Genomic DNA, 11307 nt, shown 5'->3' with positions numbered 1-11307 from the left:
ACAGACACATAGATCATGGAACAGAATAGAGAGCCCAGAAATAGACCCTCAACTCTATGGTCAACTCATCTTCGACAAAGCAGGAAAGAATGTCCAATGGAAAAAAGACAGCCTCTTCAATAAATGGTGTTGGGAAAATTGGACAGCCACATGCAGAAAAATGAAATTGGATCATTTCCTTACACCACACATGAAAATAGACTCAAAATGGATGAAGGACCTCAATGTGAGAAAGGAATCCATCAAAATCCTTGAGGAGAACACAGGCAGCAACCTCTTCGACCTCAGCCGCAGCAACATCTTCCTAGGAACATCACCAAAGGCAAGGGAAACAAGGGCAAAAATGAACTATTGGGATTTTATCAAGATCAAAAGCTTTTGCACAGCAAAGGAAACAGTCAATAAAACCAAAAGACAAATGACAGAATGGGAGAAGATATTTGCAAATGACATATCAGATAAAGGGCTAGTGTCCAAAATCTATAAAGAACTTAGCAAACTCAACACCCAAAGAACAAATAATCCAATCAAGAAATGGGCAGAGGACATGAACAGACATTTCTGCAAAGAAGACATCCAGATGGCCAACAGACACATGAAAAGTGCTCCATATCACTCGGCATCAGGGAAATACAAATCAAAACCACAATGAGATATCACCTCACACCAGTCAGAATGGCTAAAATGAACAAGTCAGGAAATGACAGATGCTGGTGAGGATGCGGAGAAAGGGGGAACCCTCCTACACTGTTGGTGGGAATGCAAGCTGGTGCAACCACTCTGGAAAACAACATGGAGGTTCCTCAAAATGTTGAAATAGAACTACCCTATGACCCAGCAATTGCACTAGGGTATTTACCCTAAAGATACAAACGTGGTGATCCGAAGGGGCACGTGCACCCGAATGTTTATAGCAGCAATGTCTACAATAGCCAAACTATGGAAAGAACCTAGATGTCCATCAACAGACGAATGGATAAAGAAGATGTGGTATATATACACAATGGAATCCTATGCAGCCATCAAAAGAAATGAAATCTTGCCATTTGCGACGACGTGGATGGAACTAGAGGGTATCATGCTTAGCGAAATAAGTCAATCGGAGAAAGACAACTATCATATGATCTCCCTGATATGAGGGAGAGGAGATGCAACATGGGGGGTTGAGGGGGGTAGGAGAAGAATAAATGAAACAAGATGGGATTGGGAGGGAGAAAAAACCATAAGTGACTCTTAATCTCACAAAACAAACTGAGGGTTGATGGGGGGAGGGGGGGTGGGAGGGGGGGGTGGGGTTATGGATATTGGGGAGGGTATGTGCTATGGTGAGTGCTGTGAAGTGTGTAAACCTGGCGATTTGCAGACCTGTACCCCTGGGGATAAAAATATATGTTTATAAATAAAAATTAAATATTAAAAACTCTTAAAAAAAAAACTTCTAAGCCTCCATTAATGGCACACTTGTCATAAATAATGCACTAAATGTGTAACTTTTCAAAGCTATAATGTTTAAGCTCCTTAGCATTCATCTGGAGGAATGACTGCCTATATTCATTACGGGAACAGGATGATCTTGGTACACTCAGGAACTTTCCAAGAATCCAGCTTCACTGAGGCGAGCAGCAGTTGCTCGGCAACATGGGAGGTGATTGTCATCACAGTGCCTGGTGGTGACCTGGGCAGCAGAGCCTCCTGGACTGTTGGGCAGAAAGACCAAGAAGGGGAGGATGGGAGCACCAGAAAGGCCAGTCATGATGTTGATGACTAAGAAACAGCAGGTCCTTCCAAAGACCAGGGCTTCCTTGTGTTCTTCTGTCAGCTCTGAGGCACAGTGCCGATAAGAAAGGCCAGGAGACCAGCAAAGAGAGAAAACACCCAGGGCCCAGAGGAATTCAGGAACAAGTTTCAAGGCAGAAGTAGATTGGACTCCTTTATGTCAAACTTGACATAGGCAGGAACACCCGTGTTCCGATGGTAACCCCAAATAAAGACTGAGAAGCAATTAACTGGAAGGTTCTGTCGCGTTGCCAGGTTGCATGAGCTAGGAGAAACAGCAAGTTTACTTAAAGCTATGCTCAATAATTCCCTTATACGTTTATTTATTCAATCAACAAATATTTATTGACGGTCTTGTATGTGCCAGCTCCCACACTAGGCACGGAGATCATTAGGACAAGCTTTTGTAAAGCTTACATTTTTCTGGTGGAAGCAGACAGCAAAAAGAAAGCAGATTAAAGGGATACTTTTGGCACATAATATTACTCTCAGGGACATACAACAGGGTGATGTGACGGGGTGCACCTTGCACCATGTGTACAGAATGGGGTGATTTTAGATCCCGTGATCTGAGCAGGTCCCTGAGACCCTGCAGTCATGTAGGATCCTGCGCTCAAAAGAGGCCCTCACTCAGAGATTACTACTCTGCAGTTGCCATATTAAAATTCTTAGTAATTCTATCTTCAACTTTTTATTTGGTAAGGAATGTGTGACAGGCAACGGAGCATATGTTGGAGGATGCCTTCTCAGTGTCTGTGCCCATCAAGGGCTGTGGCACTAGTGCAGGGAGGTGCAGAGTTGGACCTGAGCCCCAGGAGCCTGCAAGGGTCTGTACTTGGCCTACAACTTTCTTCATGCCCAAGGAAGCGTGACATTAAATAGCAAATAAAAACCCCGCGATGATCAAAGGAGAGATTGCAAGAAGAAAGGCTTTTAAAACCAGGGGACTGCCATTTTCATGTTGCACTGAGCCCCACAAATTACATCCCTGGTCCCACTCTGAGAAGGGGCATTTGCAGGAGAGGTGCGACCCTTCCGAGTGGGAGGGCTGCAAGTGTGAAGATTCTCAGGAGGTGTGTCCACAGAAGGACACAGAATATGACAATGTGGGAAGCTCTGATCAGGGCAGACCCTGGAAGGAGGGACAAGGAGAGATAGAGCCGGAGACAGAGGCAAGAGGCACATCAGATAGTCCAGGAAGAGTTTTCAGTTCTGGAGGAAAAGGACAATGGCAGGGAAGGAGGGCAGGGAGTGAACTCAGGTGTAAAGACTCTGTCCACTTCACTTCCGGACTTTGACACAAAGCCTCGGAGGACCTCATACCTCTAAGATCTGCCACCTTTATGGGAAGCTGGGAATTCCATGTTCTACCCCCAACCTGGCCTTAGGTGAGGGGTTGTTCTGGTCTTTCCCATTTGTCACTCCATAACACACATGAAATGAAGCATCCCACCTCTGGGTCACAGACCACTCCCCCCGATCTTTGTTCCAGGCTCCTAGGACCTCTTTCCTTTTTCTAAAGGGCTACTCTCAAGCCCCCCCCCCTTTTTTTAAAAGGTTTTATTTATTTGAGAGAGAGAAAGCACAAGTGGGGGCTGCAGAGGGAGAAGGAGAAACAGACTCCTCCACTGAGCAGGGAACCCGATGTGGGGTTCCATCCCAGGACCTCAGACATCACGACCCGAGCTGAAGGCAGATGCTGAACCGACTGACCCACCCAGGCGCTGCCCCAGGACTACTCTCAATTTTATCCTGGGTTTGCCCCCACCCAAGTCCTCATTGCCACACCCAGCCAACTCTTCTCCCCTCCTAAGACTCTGTATAAATGTGCCTTCAGAGTCCTTGCCCAAAGTCCCAGACTGGCTTAGGTCTCTGCATTTTTGGTCCACTTTTTTTGTAGCAGTTGTACATTTCTTTATGTGGTCATTTGATCAGTATCTGTCTCTCCAAATGGACTGTGAGGTCCTTAAGCGCAGGGGAAAGGTCCCTTTTGCCTATAGTGGTGTCCATAGCACCCTGCCCAGGGGAGGCACGTGCAGGCTAGCAGTCATGATGGTCTAGAGGAGCACAGGGAGAGAGAGGCCAGGGTCTAGAATGAGCCCTGGCAGGGGAAGCTGGTACTTTGAGTTGGGCCTGAGCTGGTACTTTGAGTCGGGCCTTCAGCAATGTATGGAATGGAATGAGAGAAGAAGAGGTCTGCCTAAGTTCAGAATTTGCTCCGCTATTAAAGCAGATAAGAGGGAAGAAATGAACAGGAGAAGACCTATTGGATTCAAGGCCCTGGATTGTGAGAGGTGGCCGATGGAGAAGCAGAGGCCTGCCGGCCTGGACATTTGCCCATCCCTTCCCTCTTGCCTGCATCCCCGCCTCTCAGCCCTTTCAGATGTCCTCAACAGGCTTTCTGGTACTCTCCCATTCACGTGTAAAAAAAGTTGTAAACCCAATCTCTCCTTGGAAACTTTGGGGCAAAAACCCAACACCCTGCACTGGTCAGGAGAAAAGGATTCATTGGACAAGAATCTTTAAGTATCATATCACTCTGGTAAGAGTATATATGAAGAAGAAAATAGTCTTGTGTAGCAGGCAGCCTCTAAGAGGCTCCTTGGAGCACCTACCCCCGCATAGCCACAACCCTTGGGCAGTCCCCTCTCCCTGAGTGTGGGCTGGACTCATTGAGCTGTTTCTAAAAGTAGAATATGACAGAAGTAATCAGGTGACCAGTCTGGATTAGGTTATAAAAAGATTTTTCCTTCTACCTTAAGTACCTTCTTTCTCATGGATTGCTTGTCCTGGGGAAACCGGCTGCCATGTCATGAGGCAGCAACCCGATAGAAAGGCCCATGTGGCAAGGGACTGAGGGCTGCCAGCAGATACCTGAGTGGGTTTAGGAGCAGGTGACCCCCACAGATGAAATCTCATCCCCAGCCAACAGCTCAATAGGAAACTCATGAGAGATTCAAACCAGAGGCACCGAGCTAGGTCAAACTCAGATCACCTATCCACAGAAACTAAGAGACAAGAAAGGTTTGTGTGTTAAGCCATTAAATTTTGCAGTAATTTGTCATGTAACACTAGATAACGTACACTGTTATGCATCATTTCTGAACTCTACACCTGTGCTGGGGTTTCATACTTGAGCACCAACAAGGAGGTAGACATGCCGGCACATGGCCAAGTGTTAGCTGGAATTCCTGCCCAGTGGGGCTTCATAATAACAAAAACAAAAGGAACTCTCTTGCTGAGAAGTTTTTATAGTGCTGGTTATTTGAGCAACATTTAGAAATCCACCATCATCACCAATATCCCTTCCTTAAAAAGAAACTCATGAAAGCAAAAGGAATTTGGAAGTTTTAAGTCCGTTCTTAAGAATATATCAAAGCCTGTGCCCACGATATGTGATGCCGAGTTGACTTGGCCAGTTCTTTCCCATCCCAAATTCGCAAATTGTGAATAATCCATTGTGTACATGGCCTTTGAAGATCTTGCCTGTTCTTTCTCCCCTTCTCTCTCTCCTTCTCTCCCCTCCCCCCTTCCTTCCTTAATATTACAGGTAAAACATTAGTAACCCTTCATCCATTAAATAAAGTATCCCTAAATTAATGGCCACCTTCAACTTACCTTTTTAACTTGGGTATCACTCCTAACCCATGCAGATAAGAAAAGTTTAAAATAAACAAGAATATTTATTCTAAATCATATGTTTAGCTTAGTATTAATCCAGCTCTGCCATGTATTTAGTTAGAATCTTTTCTATACAGCTCACTTGGGGAATCCTGTTAAAATGTAGTTCAGTGGGTCTGGGAGGGCCTGAGCATTTGCATTTCTAACAAGCTTCCGATCAAAGCCTATGCTGCTGGTCCCTGGCACACACTTCAAAGAGAAAGGCCTCAGGTGGAATCATTTCTTGTTTCTGGGCCTGGGAATCTGCAACTGTAAAATGAAAGGTTGGGTTCACTGACCTCTTAAATCCTATGAACTCATGATCTTCCCATCAAGTCCGTCCTTCATTCTCCTCCCCCATGCTCCCTATCATGGTACGTGGCACCACCACCCACTGCCATTTTCCTACATAAATGTGCGACTCATTCTCTCTCCGTCTCTTCCTCCCAGCATACGCCCGTCGTATCCACACTCCACCCCTGTCGATTTTAGGTCCTGCATCCTTTCATCTCCACCCACCTGTCCTCACCTTTACTTCAGCTTCCACTTGACCTGAGCCCACGTGCCCGCCTACCCAAGCCAATGTCACCAACCCCCAGGGTCTTTGAATGAGGCAAATCTAACTACATCATCTCTCTGCTTAAACCCTTCAATAATTCTTTAAGGTGGCCGGCGTGAAGTTCTTTTAAAAACTCAAAGTCTTTTCAACCTCAGAGGCCTCCACACAGGCAGTCCATCTGCCGTGAAAACACTATGCCCCAAACTTGTCACCCTGTGGATGAAGACCCTCGGCAGGCCTTGCCGGTCCCCCAGAGTGGGTGCATCTTCACTATGCAGTCTTTTAGAGGCTGTATTTTCCTTCATAGCCTTTATTACAATTAATTAATTGAATCTCATGTGAGTGTCCGGTCTACGACGAGCTGACATCAATGCTCGCTCTGGATCACCAGTCTGTCCCAGACCCAGCGCAGGAGTGGCACAAGTAGGCCCGTGATCAAGATACTATGAATGAATAAGTATTTCCCACCCACACTGAGGATTCCTCATAGGTATCGCTGTGTTTTATCTATTAGGTTCCAACAGAAGCTGAAGTCTTAGTTACTAAGATTTGACATTGACCTCTCAACACGGGGATGTTAGACAAGTTGCCTCATAATTACTGTACAATTTCCTTGTGAGGAAGGCTGTGCATGCCGTGGCTAAGTGTGATAATAATTAGTGGATGGATGCAAGGGGCCTTCAAAGTTCCAAATAATTGACACAGGAATTCTAAATATTGACACGAACAACACATAGAGAACACGTGGTTTCCAGGCCTCCTCCTTCAGAACCTTAGTTTGCTTCTGCTTTCTTCTTTTAAACAGTGAATTAAAGAAGTAAATTCCTTGTCCATCAAACCCTGGATGAGTCACAGACACAGATAAAATTCATGGCCAAGGGCTGTCTATCTGGGAGGTGTGAGGAGAGGGTTGGGGGGTCCCATGTCCACAATACCTTCCCAGTCACCTGTATTCCACCAGAAGAAATGTGTTTCTTTAGAATCTGGAGAGCCCTGGGGCGCCTGGGTGGCTCAGTCTTTAAGCATCTGCCTTCAGCTCATGTTACAGGGTCCTAGGGTCCCAGGGTCCTAGGATCGAGCCCCACATCTGGCTCCCTGCTCAGCGGGAAGCCTGCTTCTCCTTCTCCCACTCCCCCTGCTTGTGTTCCTTCTCTCTCCCTGTCTCTTTCTGTCAAATTAATAAATAAAATCTTTAAAAAAAAAAAAGGATTTGGAGAGCCCTGTTAACATATGAATACTCTTTGGATAGTTGAGCCGTCCAAGGTTAGAGGAACAGTTTTTCCTCAAATCAGCGTTATACACAGCCACAGACAAAATAGGTGTATTTTCCTAGAGTGTTTACTTTTTCTCCCCTACCTAACTTTGACACAATTTGTATTTTAAATCAAATATAGAAATATTATAGAATAATATCAAAATGTGCATAAATCTTCAAATGAAAAGAGAGATTCAGAGAACTATTGTAAGGAATAGTAATGCAATCCTGGGGTATTAAGGACCGATCTTTGGCATACTTAGAAAGCACAGATGAAGAGTGTTCCCTAACCAAACTAGTCAGCCTGTGGGGTTGACAGAGGGTGGCATGAATTTGCAGGGAGAGTGTGAGGCAGGACCACTGTTAAGTACTATCCTTCTTCCAGAGTAATAAATCCCTTATTTTAACCTTGATCCACCACCAGCCATGACCAATTTTGGATTTCCCAGACTTCTTTTCAGGTTAACCATGCCCCTGTGACTAAATTCTGGCCAAGGTGATGAAAGCAAACAGTGAGGTAATGAGATGATTTCTGGAAATTCCTTAAAAGACAACTGGCACATGGCACATGTCTCCTTTCCCTCTGCCCTCCTTCTGGTGGACTGCAACTTCCTCACATGGCTGCAGCTGGAACAACCAGACTTGGTGATGCAAATTCCCGACACTGGATGAGTCAGGGGAAGGGGCAGGACTTGCACGCAGGCCCCGGACAGTTGATCCCAGACTTTACAAAAAAGAAAAACAGAAGATGACCCCTTGCTGAAGCTGGTACTGTCGGGAGTTTCTACCCTTATAAACCTAAACCTTAGTAATAGAAAAGGGAAAAAAATTCTGAAGCAATTTATCACCCTTACCTGGGACACTTTTAGAAGGAAATGGTCATTAAAACAATCAAAGTTATGTCTTGTTGAACTATTTTTTTATTGACTAGCAAATTGGTGTTACTGTTTTGTTGGATCTGCCAAATAGTTCAATTCAAAGACTACTTTCAAAAATAAACTTTCTAAAATTGTAAGTAATATATACCTATGTAGTATAAATCAAACTCAAGCCTTCTTTTATTTTTTAAAAGAATTTATTTATTTATTTATTTGAGAAAGAGAGAGAAAGAGAGCACAAGCAGGGAAGAGGACAGAGGGAGAGGGAGAAGCAGACTCCCCACTGAGCAGGGAGTCTGATGCCATGAGGGGCTCCATCCCAGGGCCCAGAGATTATGACCTGAACGGAAGGCAGATGATTAACCGACTGAGCCATGAAGGTGCCCTAAAACCTTCTTTATATTGATTATCGGAATGCTGAGAAGTAACATAAATAGAATTATTCTTAAATCATATTCTTATCATATCATATCCACTTGCTCTGATTAGTTCCTTAGCTAGGTCTCTCTTGAATGTCATACCACTAATATTTTTTTTCTAAAAAATACACTTTCTTTAATTTGGTCTTGTTACCTTTTTATCTTTTTTATAAAATACCGCAACTTTCTTCAAGGTCACTTTTTATGGTTAACAAATCTTAAAGCATTAGCATCCTCTCAACAGTCATTTCAATAGACCATAATATTTTTTTAAAGATTTTATTTATTTGAGAGCAAGAGTGAGTGAGAGAGACAGAGAGAGAGAGGGAGCAGGTGGAGGGGCAGAGGGAGAGGGAGACGGAGAAGCAGGTTTCCCACTGAGCAGGGAACAAAACATGGGGCCCGATCCCAGGACCCTGGGATCATGACCTGAAACAAAGCAGACACCTAACCTACTGAGCCACCCAGATGCCCCCAGACTGTAAGATTTTTTTATTGAGAAAAATTTTTCTGTACAGGTACAGAGGCATATAAATTCTGCTACCTAGAAAATATTCTATTCTGATTTCTGTACAGGAAGTGTATAAGTATTTCCACTCAAACTTTCATAATTTCTGTCTTTTTTACCTCACTCAAAGTTTTACTGATTTCCATTTCCATAGGACAGGAGCAATTGGAGAGCTAGCGGAGTGGATTCCCCTGTTGCACAAGAGAACATCAAAGACACTTCTTCTAGAAGCACATCTTCATCCATAACTCCTATGTTGAAAGAATAAACCACTGAAGGTTGTCAGGGTGCTTTAACTGATAAGCTTTCATCCATAAGACCAGGTTGACCTAATTGACTTCCTGTTTTTACATCACATGGACCATCTATTAATTGCCATAAAGAATGCACATGTGGGTAATTCTAAACTACACATTGGCCCACATCATGCCTGGGCCTCAACTTTTTTAGTCACCGGGTAGTGCCTACAGAAGAGAACATTAAACATCCTTAGGCTGGCACTTCGTGCTAGCTTCAACCTTCTCCATCTCCAAACCACTGCTCCTCTCTCACACAACCGAGCTTTCTGTACTCTCCTTTTCTCTAAATTCCCATCAGGCTAACTCCTCCCTGACCTTCAAGATTTAGGCCGTGCCTTATTTCATCTTAAAAACAGCTTCCAACACCTCTTGCCCATCTCCAACCCCCAGTCCCTCTCTGTTCCCCCACTGGCTTGTCCTACATCTGTTCACAGACCTCAGCACACATTCTGTCATGCCTGTCACCCCTGACCAGGACCTTCTCAAGGACTGGCTCCCAGGACTGTATCCCCAGAACCAAACATATAGTCTAGCCCAAGGCAGAGACATTCAGGAAGGGTCTGATGGATGAAAGAGTCTTAATCATACTGTTAGCTGACTTTGGGTAGATTAAAGCTCCAAACAAAGGAATTTTTTCATTTTAAGAAATCACGTCTCATGGAACTTCAGGATCAATTTCATTTAATGCCTGAAGCTGTGTCTGCTGACATCGTTCTTAGTTTAAACTATGGTTTTATAAATAGTCTGCAGGTCTCTAATCCATCAATTCATATTGTCCAGCAAGGCGGGGATCACCACACCCCAAAGCCACGAATTTCATGCCTTCCACTGGGTCTGGAACACAGCAACTTGGGAAGCAGAAGGGAGGAACGGTTTCTTCCCTTTCCAGCAGACCTTTCTGAGCTTCTGTGTGTTGTTGAAATGAGAGACACTGAGAGATGAAACCACAAACCAAAAGTTACACCCTTGGGTCTGAAAGGTTTGGACAGACACTAGTGTTTCTGGAAAACAAAGAGAATCCACAAACATGAGAATGTAGGGATGGATGTTTGCACACAACGGAAGGCACGTTCTAAAAGTGCATTTGCCAACCGCTTAATTAAATGTTTCTCAATATTTGATGAGAATTCATATCAGACACAGGGCTTTGACTGGAGGGAAGGGGCTCACGCGCACTCAGAAGAAGTCTAGCAGATCCACACTTCCACAGATGAGCCAAACAAAGCATAAAAACAAAACTCCAATGGTCATTTTCCCTATACATCACATCCTGGTAGAATTCCCACCTCTTAAGAGGAAACCTCCGTTACCACATAAGAAAAAAAAAAAAAGTTTTTAATTTCATTCCAGTTTTTAAACGAGTCCAAACTAAAACAAAGATTTTATGACTCTCTCAGTCTGCCATGCGGATTTCCGCCTCTGACAAATGCCAGGAATCCTTGTGGCTACTTTAGATGTTCAAACCATTTATTAAGAGTGAGAGAGTGCCATGTCGGAAACCGGGCTCCAGAAAGGTAGCTGAGGCCACCACTTTGGACTCCAGCCAGAAGAAGACTTCTTGGCAACAAAGTGGGCAGTTTTAGGAACTGCACAATTGTTTAAACTCTCCTGTGCAGTTCAAGAAAAGTATTTTCAGTGGCAAGGAGGTGCCATAGAGCTGCAAATACAGATGGAAGTATTTTTTCCAGATCATTATATTATACTGAAAATGAAAACTAAAACCCAATAAAATGCTGCCATTATCCACCAGAGGCTTCAAAAGGAACCAATTCTGTTCTCGGGGTTATTGGGCCATTGGATAAGAGGAAGAAGAAAAAATTGAACATAAATTTTGAAAAATGCAAACATTAACTTCCAATTCAATTGGCATCAGACTTTTGGTGGGAGGAAACAGTGTCTATTGTACATCAGACACAATCGTCTTTAAACAAACTGGTTACCGGATGTTGAGAA

The 11307-nt window shown here is 44.1% G+C and overlaps 1 long non-coding RNA gene across 1 annotated transcript; it reads left to right on the top strand.

Moving 5' to 3' along the window:
- The first annotated feature begins 1721 nt into the window (after positions 1 to 1721).
- Positions 1722 to 11093, top strand: LOC125083826 (uncharacterized). Its single transcript, XR_007122387.1, has 3 exons — positions 1722 to 1916; positions 7878 to 8018; positions 9210 to 11093. It is a non-coding gene; the product is annotated as an uncharacterized LOC125083826 (long non-coding RNA).
- Positions 11094 to 11307: the final 214 nt, after the last annotated feature.

This window comes from Lutra lutra, chromosome 13 (assembly GCF_902655055.1).
Source record: "Lutra lutra chromosome 13, mLutLut1.2, whole genome shotgun sequence".
NCBI classification, from domain to species: Eukaryota; Metazoa; Chordata; class Mammalia; order Carnivora; family Mustelidae; genus Lutra; species Lutra lutra.
This window is presented reverse-complemented; position numbering and strand designations above follow the sequence as displayed.